The sequence below is a fragment of the Toxorhynchites rutilus genome, chromosome 3, assembly GCF_029784135.1.
Source record: "Toxorhynchites rutilus septentrionalis strain SRP chromosome 3, ASM2978413v1, whole genome shotgun sequence".
In the NCBI taxonomy this organism is placed as follows: domain Eukaryota; kingdom Metazoa; phylum Arthropoda; class Insecta; order Diptera; family Culicidae; genus Toxorhynchites; species Toxorhynchites rutilus.
The window spans coordinates 61,978,052-61,988,808 of NC_073746.1; the positions used below are offsets into that span (position 1 = coordinate 61,978,052).

At 38.0% G+C, this 10,757-nt stretch overlaps 1 non-coding gene across 1 annotated transcript; it reads left to right on the forward strand.

Moving 5' to 3' along the window:
• The first annotated feature begins 1,486 nt into the window (after positions 1 to 1,486).
• On the forward strand, positions 1,487 to 1,560 carry Trnan-guu (transfer RNA asparagine (anticodon GUU)). The gene has a single exon. It is a non-coding gene; the product is annotated as a tRNA-Asn (tRNA).
• The last annotated feature ends 9,197 nt before the right edge of the window (positions 1,561 to 10,757 follow it).

Consider the following 10,757-nt stretch of genomic DNA (forward strand, 5'->3'; position numbering starts at 1 on the left):
AAACTTCTACGCTTCGTATATTATTGACCTGTCCATATTCCCCCACTAGATGTCCATTAGAACCGCTTTGATTAAAATGTTATACTTTTCGGCTTGTTTTAATTTCAGTAAAAAAACATGAAATAATACATTTTCTTACTAAGCGCAAGTTCATGATTCTAATCACAGAACTGTTCATTGATTGATCTTCTAATCGACCCCGTTGTATTTACCTTTTACTAAAAAAATCCTAGTAATTCTACCGACACTCATCATTATATCAGATTATTTTCAGACACAATTCTCGTTCAAGATTTTTCAACCACTTCCAAATAACATATTTCTCCTTTACATGGAATAAATGTTTGATACACAAAACATGATATAATGAAGACAGACCCCTCCCCTCTTCTCCCCTTAGAGAGGGGGAGGAGTGTCTATTCATCATAGAAACGTTTCGTGCCCCCTAAAATCTTCACATGCCAAATTTGGCTCCATTTGTTTGCTTAGTTCTCGAGTTATGCAGAAATTTGTGTTACATTTGTATGAGAGACCCCTTTAGAACTTTAGAGTGTCGAACCACCTTAGAAATGTTTCTTCCCCATAAAACCTCCACATGCCAAATTTAGTTCCGTTTGCTTGATTAGTTCTTGAATTATGCGGAAATGTATGCTTCATTTGTATGGCGGCCCCCCTTCCCTCTCAGAGAGACGGGAGGAGTGACCTTCGCATGCCAAATTTGGTATTTTCTTGATTAGTTTTCGAGTTATGCAGAAATTTGTCTTTCATTTGTATGACAGCTCCCTTTTAGAGAGTGGGTGGAGTGCCTAATCACCGTGAAAACATTTATTGCGCCCTAAAACCTCCATATACCTAATTTGGTTTCGTTTGCTTGATTAATTCTCGAGTAATGCAGAAATTTGTGTTTCATTTGTATGGCAGACCCCCCCCCCTAAGAGAGGGGGAGCAATATCTAACCACCATAGAATCGTTTATTGTAACCTAAAACCTCCAGGTGCCTAATTTGGTTGCATTTGCTTGATTAATTCTCCTCCTTAGAGAGAGGGGAGGGGTCTCAAACTATCATGAAAACCTTCCCCGGCCCTAAAAACCTCTACATACCAATTTTCATGTCGATCGGTTCAGAAGTTTCCGAGTCCATAAGAATCAGACAGACAGACAGACAGAAATCCATTTATATAAATATAGATTTGGCCAATTATTTCGAAAACCAGTATATTGAACTGTAAGAAACTGCTTTTAAGTTTTGGAAAACATGAGTTTCCAAAGATGATGATGATGATGTTGAATTAAAGAGGCTTTAAACTTTTCAGTTCATTCGCCTCTATTCCAAAGATACAATTGAAGTTTTCCTTAACAAGTCCGTCTTACCCCCCCATCTCCCCTACATGTTAATGCCATAACATTCGTTGTATTTAAACGTGTTTTAGACCAACATTACGAATGAAATGCTTAAAAAATGTGATAACAATGCAAGATAAGAAGTGCCTTCGTGGCGCAATCGGTTAGCGCGTTCGGCTGTTAACCGAAAGGTTGGTGGTTCGAGTCCACCCGGGGGCGCGATATTCTTTTTTACAACAACCTTTATGTAGATTTAAAAAAAAAACAGAAAGTGGGTAATATCTATGGTATAACCGCAATGGTGACGTAGGACTTTCGTTGATTCAGTGATCCTTTGTTTGAAGTTGAATCTGAATCCATTCTGAATGAATGAATAAATGAATATTTGGGGGACTTCGAAAATGAGAGCGTTACGTTGGAGGTACAAGGTTTTATGCATCCAATATTGGATACGAAAATATCCTACTGCTGGGGAAGAAATAATCTTCAGGAGCTATCCTGTTAATGGCAATTGATTAAAAAATCACAAAACCAAATGTATTTGGTCACAGTGTTACATGGATAGAAAACATTCAAATAAACTCTTTCACATGAATGTATTTTTAAATTCCCAGAGGAACTGGCAGATTATTTTCAGTAACGATTAGATATTTCCACATTTTCCTCGATACTGGAAGCCCACCAGTGGTTTATGCTAACTCGATAACCATCTGTTAATAGCACTTGATTGAAAAATATTTGGTCACAGTGTCACATGGATAGAGAACATCAAAATAAACTCTTTTACATGAATGTAATTTTAAATTCCCAGAGGAACTGGCATATTATTTTCCGGATCTTTCTCGATGCTGAATGGCATCCAAACGGAAAGAAATTCCGTGCGTGTATGTGTGTGTGTAGCGGCTACTTCGATGGTCACCTTCTCTTCTCCTGAAGGATCGGCTTCTCTGTGCTCCCTCACAGTTTCAAACAAACGGCTCGCGTTTCAGGGCATATCTCGATCCTTCGCCGTCCAGCATCCTCAGCAACGATGTTGTTCTCGTCGATGTCCTCACGAAAAATGAATGAGTAACAAGTATAGAACGCGTAGACATTTTATCTTTCGAATGAAGTGTTTATCATACCATTTCGTTCAGTTGTTTAGGAGCTATTAACGCTCAAAATCTCGGTCTCCGGCGTAACGCTTTCGTTTTCGAAACTTTGATTTTACACCCCGGTATAGAAATGAAAGACGTAGTCCTACGTCAAAACAAAGAAATAATTGGATTGTTTGCTGTACTCATTTCTATGTGTGGATTTTGTTTTATATTTTATGTTTCTTATTATTGAAAACAAAACTAAAGAAAATTATTTATATGTTCAAAGAATAAAGTAGGAAACAAGAACTGATATTTATTGATCTTATCATTCTGTAAAAGGTGGCCTTTTTACCAATTTCCAAATGCATTGTGATTCAGGATGACTTCCAAAGTGCGAAATAACATCTGATAGCACCCGATTCAATGGGTTCATCCTTATTATCGAGGCAATACATTATTGCCACTCCGACATCTAGACGGAGCTGAAGAAATAAGAGAACCGTGTCCTGTAGACTTTCCTGATCACGGGGAACAAGGTGCACGCGGTCAACACTTTCATGGTTCCCGTGGTTGCTGACTTTTAGTTTTGGAGTGATCAAGTAGAGGAAAGCAAAGCGATAAGCTTGAGGAGGAGGATGAGAAATAAGCTTGAGGAAGATGAATTTCTAAATTATATTTTCTTCATCGATCAATTTTAATCAAATGAATATTGACAATTATTATTAATAACTACCAAACTGAAATGAGAACAATGAAGTTTGACTTCTCGCACACCGAGTGGACAAATGTGGGCTCCCATTCCAATCATAAAATCTACCAAACTGAAATGAGAATATTATTAATAAAACGCGCATCTCTATCGCATTGGGCTCGCAGCAAACATTCTTTGTGATTGTGGCGATGGCTACCACAACATCGAGCATATTGTCTGGTCGTGTATCCGGTTCCATGCTGCTCGCTCTCAGCTCTCTAGAGCACTGAGAGCAAAAGGCAGACAATCGGATATCCCCGTCCGGGATATCTTAGGTAGCCGTGATCCTGATCTTCTGCTTCATCTATACCTGTTCCTCAGAAACGCCGATGTCAACGTTTAATGATGTTTCCTTCGTTGTGTCCCTGTTTCGTATCCCTCCTATCCGATCTATAAACTTTTACTTAGTCGCGGCAATACATACACACACTCTTTACAGATACACGGGCCAAAGGTTGTGCAGTCCACTGATGATTCAACAAAAGCCAAAGGTTGTACCGCTCATGACAACTCTACACGAGCTGATGATTGCGCCGGCTAGTGACCATTCTATTCTGGATTCCTCGAGAAGACGCACCACGCTAGATATGGGGTACAGACTAGGGGGCGTTGCTGATTAATGGTCAGCTGCATCCCGATAGGAAGTATCCCGTGTCGGGCACAGGTACAGATCATTGAAGACAGCAACATCACAATTACGAAAACACTTGTAATACTAACCTCGAGCCAACCGCGAGTAATCGGTTACATATTACTAACATAGTTATAAGGCAAACATTGTCGAAATATTGAACTCCCGGCCCCGTCAGGTTGACGCCATATGAGCATTAATAAAAATATATATTTTGGATAAAAAAAAAAATTATTAATAATATTCCGCAATTTTTTCGAGTAATTTCATAATTCCATCCTTGTAGAACTTGGCCGAAATCTTAATCGAGTGATTTTCGACAGGCCTTATGTCAATTTTTTTTCCGGAAAAGTTCTGTAAAGATCGAAACAAAATAGTAGTCAGACTTCGCAAGTTCTGGGCCAAACGGTCAATGTATCAAAACTTTCCAACCAAGCTATCCAAATTTTTGGCGCTTCATATAGATGTATGAGGTCCCGCGTTGTCATACTGGAGGACAACACTGGTTCTGCTGATCATTTTTGGTAGTCTTCTCTTAATCGCTTCGTGTAATCTATTTGGTTCTGAACAGTAGAGTTCTAAATTAATCGTTATACCAGTTGTAAAAAGTTCATACCCTGCGGTAACGGTTGCAAAATTCCATCCACTGGAAGATCAGGCATCAAAAATCTATCAGACCATTTGACAACAAAAAATCCAAAACGAAATCTAACGAACCTCCCCCGCGCCCTGCATTCAATTGCAACAAACGCGGCATAACTTCACAGTGTGTCTGCATGTTTCTACTGCGTATTTGGCATTTATGCACCAAAAAAAACATCACATATTTCTTCAGGGAACTTCGATATAACGTCCCCTCGATATAACGTACACATTTTCAATGTGTAAAAAATCTTTTCGAAATAGGTACTGAGAGTTTCATGTCAATCTCACAGGTTCAACAAAGATAACTTAGTGGACTGGGTACAGGTTCCCAAATTTCAATTAGAGCATTAGAAATTCCGTTAAAACAATATTTATGTGTATTGTGTATTGTGTGAATAAGCTGGTTAATAATCAGCTTCAGTGATTATAGTTTCATATCTGAAAACATAGCCCATAATCAGGGCATTCATATTAACTTTACTTTTTTACATTACATGCTCTGCAATATGGTTTGAACATGTGTGCTGAAGAATAAACGAGGAAGCTGTCATTTAGTCTATTTATCCTTAAGGTTTGATTCAGTTAGATTCCATTTCATAGCAGTGATAGTAGTAGACGTATCTGAAATCTTTTGGCAGTAAATTGTTTGAAAACCCTGTATCTTTCGTTCGTGAAAATTTCAGTTGATCCGTTTTGTTTGCAGGATGGATTCTAAAAAAAAAATGATTTTGGACACCCACATTAAAAATCAGATATTAAAATCGCGAGATTCAGTGATCTAAATTGACAGTGATTCAGTGGCTACATTGACATTGATATGATGTGTTGAAACGATTTCGAGAACGTCTAACTGTTGTTCCAATGGATTAGAGGACGCTTTTTAATAAAACATACGATTGGAAGTTGATGTTGAAGGTATTGAGATAATTATCGAAATCCCGGGACTCTCGGACTACGACATCGCCACAAACACAACTCTAACCGATGTACCATCCGGAGAATCCATGCGTGAGAAGATTATCGTAATTTCGGTGCATGTAAGCAACCAAACAGAACGCTGAAGCAAAATCTGGTGGCCGAAAGACACGCTCGAAAAGTGTACAACAAGGTTTGGACGAAGTACGAAGGATGCATGCTGATGGATAACGAAACGTACGTGAAGATGTATTTTGAACAGCTCCCAAACCTAGAGTTCTATAAAGCCAGGAAGGAATTAAAGGAATTTAAGTTAATTTTCGCTGATGAATTTGCCTGGAAGTTCTTGATTTGGTAAGGGATTTGCCGTCGTGGATAGAAACCAAGTTTCACGTCTCATACAAGAGAATGTACAGTAAAACCTGTTTTTGTGCGGTTTATTTATGCGAATTTATTTTTGTGCGATTTTCTGTTCTTGTGCGGTTTTTTTTGTGCGATTTTTTTGTGTGGTATATGAAAAGAAGCATATTTGACGAAGTTATCGTCCATTTAGTTTTTTTCGATGGTTTATACGCATTTCAGTGCGAAAAAAGCATATTTGCGTCTCAATTATCCACTTCTGATATCATTCCCCTCCTCCTATCAAATGCCCTAAGTTTTTCTAAGTTTTTGCATGATTTCTAACAGCAACACGTTTCGACATGCAACTAAAAGCACAAACAGCCACGCGCAACCGAAAAGGCAAAGTGTCTCATCGCAAAGCAGGGAAATAAAAGAAAACTGAACGGTGAATGGCGTGGATTTGAGTTATTTTCTTGGGGAAAACTTTTTTTATGCGGTCCCTATCTACTGCACAAAAAAACTTTTTTTTCAAAATGTGTACCGAACACGATTTTTTAAAGCTGCTGGTGAAGTTTTGCACGATTTTTTTCATGCGACTTTTTTTGTGCGGTCGCTATCCCCCGCACAATAAAAGGTTTGCCTGTACTCGAAAATGTATATCGCAATGTAAAAATGTTTCCTTCCGTTTATTGAGGCTTGCAAAGATTCGATGATGTTTTGGCCAGATTTGGCAAGCGGTCGCTACAGTCGAGAAGTGCTTCAGTTGTCCTGTGACAATGGGATCGATTACATTGAGAAAGACCTCAATTATTGAGCAACAAAGAGTATAAATTTTGATTTTCTGAAAGTACAATAAATAATCTGTATTTTGATATAAACACATTGTTTGTACGTTTAACCAATCCCAAGATACAACAGGTTTTGTGATTCTAAATAAATGAAGCTTTAATCAACAGTTAGAAGGGAAACATCATGAGAAAGGTTGGCTTCATCTTCCAGTTGAACATTTTTCACTACCCAAACTTACCCAAATAACCACATAATAAAGTAATAAAGATTATGTTCTTGGGTTCTTTATTATGCTTCGATATAACGAACAATTCGATACAACGCACAATTTCTAAAGTGAAATGAAACGATTGGTGAATTATTGAACTATGTTTGCGAAAAATGTAACCTAAATTTTCTACTCCTAAAGGTCGAACACGAAATTATTGCGACACATTCAACAGGGCATAACTTTTTTACCAATTGGTAAAAATCAACCAAATTTTGCACACTTTCTAATTGATGTGTATTGTCTACATGCTGTCAAACTCGAAGTCGTGTTTTTCGATTCAACGAAAATGGAGGTGAACCAACGCGAGTCGAGAGAACAAATTCTTTCCAAACACCTGGAATTTCCTGACCTGTCGCACCGGCAGTTGGGAAAAATGTTGAACATTCACCATTCAACCGTCTCCAGAGTGTTGAAGCGGTTCCAGGAGCGGTTGACGTTGGACCACAGCAAAGGAGCTGGAATAAAACCGGGACCGGAGAACAAAAAGACGTAGGGAAAGGTGAAGTGGATTATTAAAGCAAATCCCAACGTCTCAAGCCGTGATTTGGCAAAAAAGATCAGCATGTCGCAGAGCTACGTCCAGAATGCAAAGAAGAGAGCTGGACTACATACATACAAGGTACAGAACTTCCCAAACCGCAATGAGCGGCAACAATCGACGGCTAAAACTCGGCACGGAAGCTCTACGAGAAGATGCTGACAAAATATGGCTGCTGTGTGATGGACGACGAAACGTATATAAAAGCCGATTTTAAGCAAATTCCGGGGTTGGAGTGTGAGCCTTTCGTGACAAAGGGCACATTAAATGGCGAGATCTACAAATCTGAGTGCCTCGAGAAGCGCCGTTCTTGCAGCAGCACGACGAAGCTCCGCTATTTTGGCCAGATTTGGCATCATGTCACTATTCTAAAAGTGTCCTGGAGTGGTATGAGGCCAATTCTGTCCATTTTGTTTCAAAGGACATGAACCCGCCAAACTGTCCTGAGCTGCGCCCGGTGGAGCAGTACTGGGCAATAACGAAGCGGGAACTTCGGAAGAGCAAGAAGACATTCAAAGACGAGAAGGACATGTTAAGAAAATGGAAAAAAGACTGAGAAACTGGTATCAAACTGGTATGGAGGGCATCAAGCGAAAATGCGTTCAATTTTACACTCAAGGCTCCATCGATTAACTTTTCTTTTGATTTTTGAAGTAAATATATGTATAAAACTACCCTAAAATTTTGGTTTGATTCTAAACATTATAAGAAAATTGGCATGACATTTTCGGTGTCGTAATAATTTCGTGTTCGCCCCTTATTCCTATTCCTTTGACATGATTGAATTAGTGTTGTCTGATATATTACCTCCAACACCATCTACTGCCAAATACCCGCGAATAATTTTAAGTGACTCAATGTAATGGGTTACGACAATAGTTACAGTCGACTCATCATCATCTATGTCGGTATTCCACTGTATCATAATCTACAGGAGAGCCATGGTCTGCAAGGACCGATTTTCGACCGTGAATATCAAAGGTCTAACGAACTGGAGTGTTCCCGAAGACACTGCTGGAAGCGCTAAAGATGGAACTTATCTTCATCCAAAAGACGGTTAGGCTTAGCATCTGCACAACTGTTCCATAATTGATCGGTCATTCCCTCGTTTCGTCTCTATATCGCATGAACCAATAAAAAACTATTTTTGTTGTTTTACTATTTAAAAAAAAGAAATCGCCATAAAAAAAAGCTAAAAAAGTTTTATTTCAAACGGTCGCCATTTTGTTAAAACAATTTTTTTTTACCGAAGTCCGAAGTTCATATCATAGCGGCATCTTTACTGATCTTTAGCTCAAAAAAAAATCGAATTTCAAGCCTCTACACTAGAATACCTCTTTAAGGGGGTATTCTAGTGTAGAGACACGAATTTCGGACGTTTTTTTTTTCGAACTCCATAAAAATAAAACAAAGAATATTTTTACTATCCATTATATCATTATTCGTTTATCTATCTTTCAACAATAAAACAAAAATAGGACGGAAAAAAAATATTCATAATTAGAATAGTTACATGCTGGTGAAGTGAGGGTGTTCAAAAAAAAGTTGTGCCATGGCGTACACGATTCCAGTCCTTCTGGTTATCTGAAACAAAAAAATCGAACAGATTCTGAATCAGTAAAGATGTCGCTATGGCATGAACCTCGGACAAGTCAAAAACATGGGTTTTAACAAAATGGCGGCCGTTTGAAAACAAAAATGCTGTTTAAAACGTTTTTTTTTTGCGTTTACCGATTTTTTAAAAATAGTAAAATTAAAAAGTTATAATTTTTTATTGGTTCATGCGATAGAGAGATGTATGCAGATTATTTTCATATAAATTTGACATAAATCGGTTCAGTAGAACTTGAGATATCGTGTACGCCAGTTAGAAAAAAACTAGTTCCGAGAGAAACGCGTTTGAAGTTCATTGTGATGGCCGTAACAGGTTAGATACCACATCACTAAGATGGCTCTAACTAGGTAAATAATAGGATTTTCGATAAGTCCTTTCTAGAGTATATTCTTGAATGCCTAAACTACAGAAATATGGTAAAAAAAAAATTTCGATTTTTTCAGATTTCTAGACTAGAATACCCCCTTAAGGGAACCTGGAAGGTCGAAAAATAACGGATTTTCATGATTTTATTCGGATGCTGGTACTATAGTTGGGTGTTGGGACACTTTGGTGATTGGTTAAGGTATATTTGAAGATTTTTTTTGTTTTTTGGATGCCAATAAAGAGATTTTTTACTATGCTGTTGGCAGTTGGGCGCATGGAACAACAGTTCCTTGCTGGTGGTACGTTTTTCTCAAAATCTAGTGGACCGGTCCAGGCTCTAGTGTAAAAACAGGGCTCGGCAAAGTTATATTCAGCTGAGGAAAGTCAGCGGACTATGAAGAAAGTCGCCTACGTATTCAATTCGATGAGCAGTTTCTTCCAGCAGTTTCTCCGTCAACATGACTCAACAGTCATTAACAGATTTAATAATTAACAGTCAACAGGGGTTCGGGCGTTTAGCTGCTATCTCACTCTACGACTCGACTATCGCATTTCATTTTCCCCGGTCAAATGAACTTCAATGCATATTGAAGAGACTCCCCCAAAATGAATTCGTTTCTCTCTCTCATATATCTCGTATGCATGTTTCGAAGTTTGAGTTCAACGTGGTTTGACATGTACTACAGGCGAACTAGATTTTTTTGTATCGTACACGAAAATTACTCACACATATAAAATAGCGTGCAGTGTTGTGTTGAGAAACACTGAACTGCACAAATTTGTGAAACTTGTTGGTAAACCCGTTTTTCTGTATGTTTTTTCACAAAATTTATCTCGCAGACAAAGTAAACAAAGATTTTGTTTAGAATTCCTCCAAAACTGCACGCTATTTACTAATACTAACGCGAGGACTTTTATAGCATGCCCGATAACTGTTCGTTGGTATGAGTTCACGGTGGGTAGACAATAAACCGTCCATTAATGGTGGTAGTGAGTAGTATATGGACGCAAAAATAAGATTGTGTACGCGAGTGACAAAATTTATGTCAGTAGGAGTAGAAATGTGAATTGAAGTCAGGTTGAATGGAGAGGCTGATTTTATTCATTAATTACGTCAATTAGAATAACCATTGACTAGAATAGTTCATCAGTCATTCGCGCTCTCAACGCTTCATTACCTAGTCAATTCAAATTAACATGTTTTGTTGACTTTGGTAGCTTAATGGAAACTATAACAGATGTGACTGATAATAAAATGTAATTAAAATTTTATTCTGAATCTACCAACCATGTGCATAGTTAGAAACCATAACCTTTTCTCGTCAAAATATTGAATATTTGATCTTCAATTTGTTATGTAGTTCAAAAGTTATAAGTTTTTGGAAAATAATCGTTTTTGGAAAAAAGGGAAAAAGATGGCTTTCAAACCATCCTAAAATGGAAATGTCCAAATTACCCGCATCGAATTTTAATG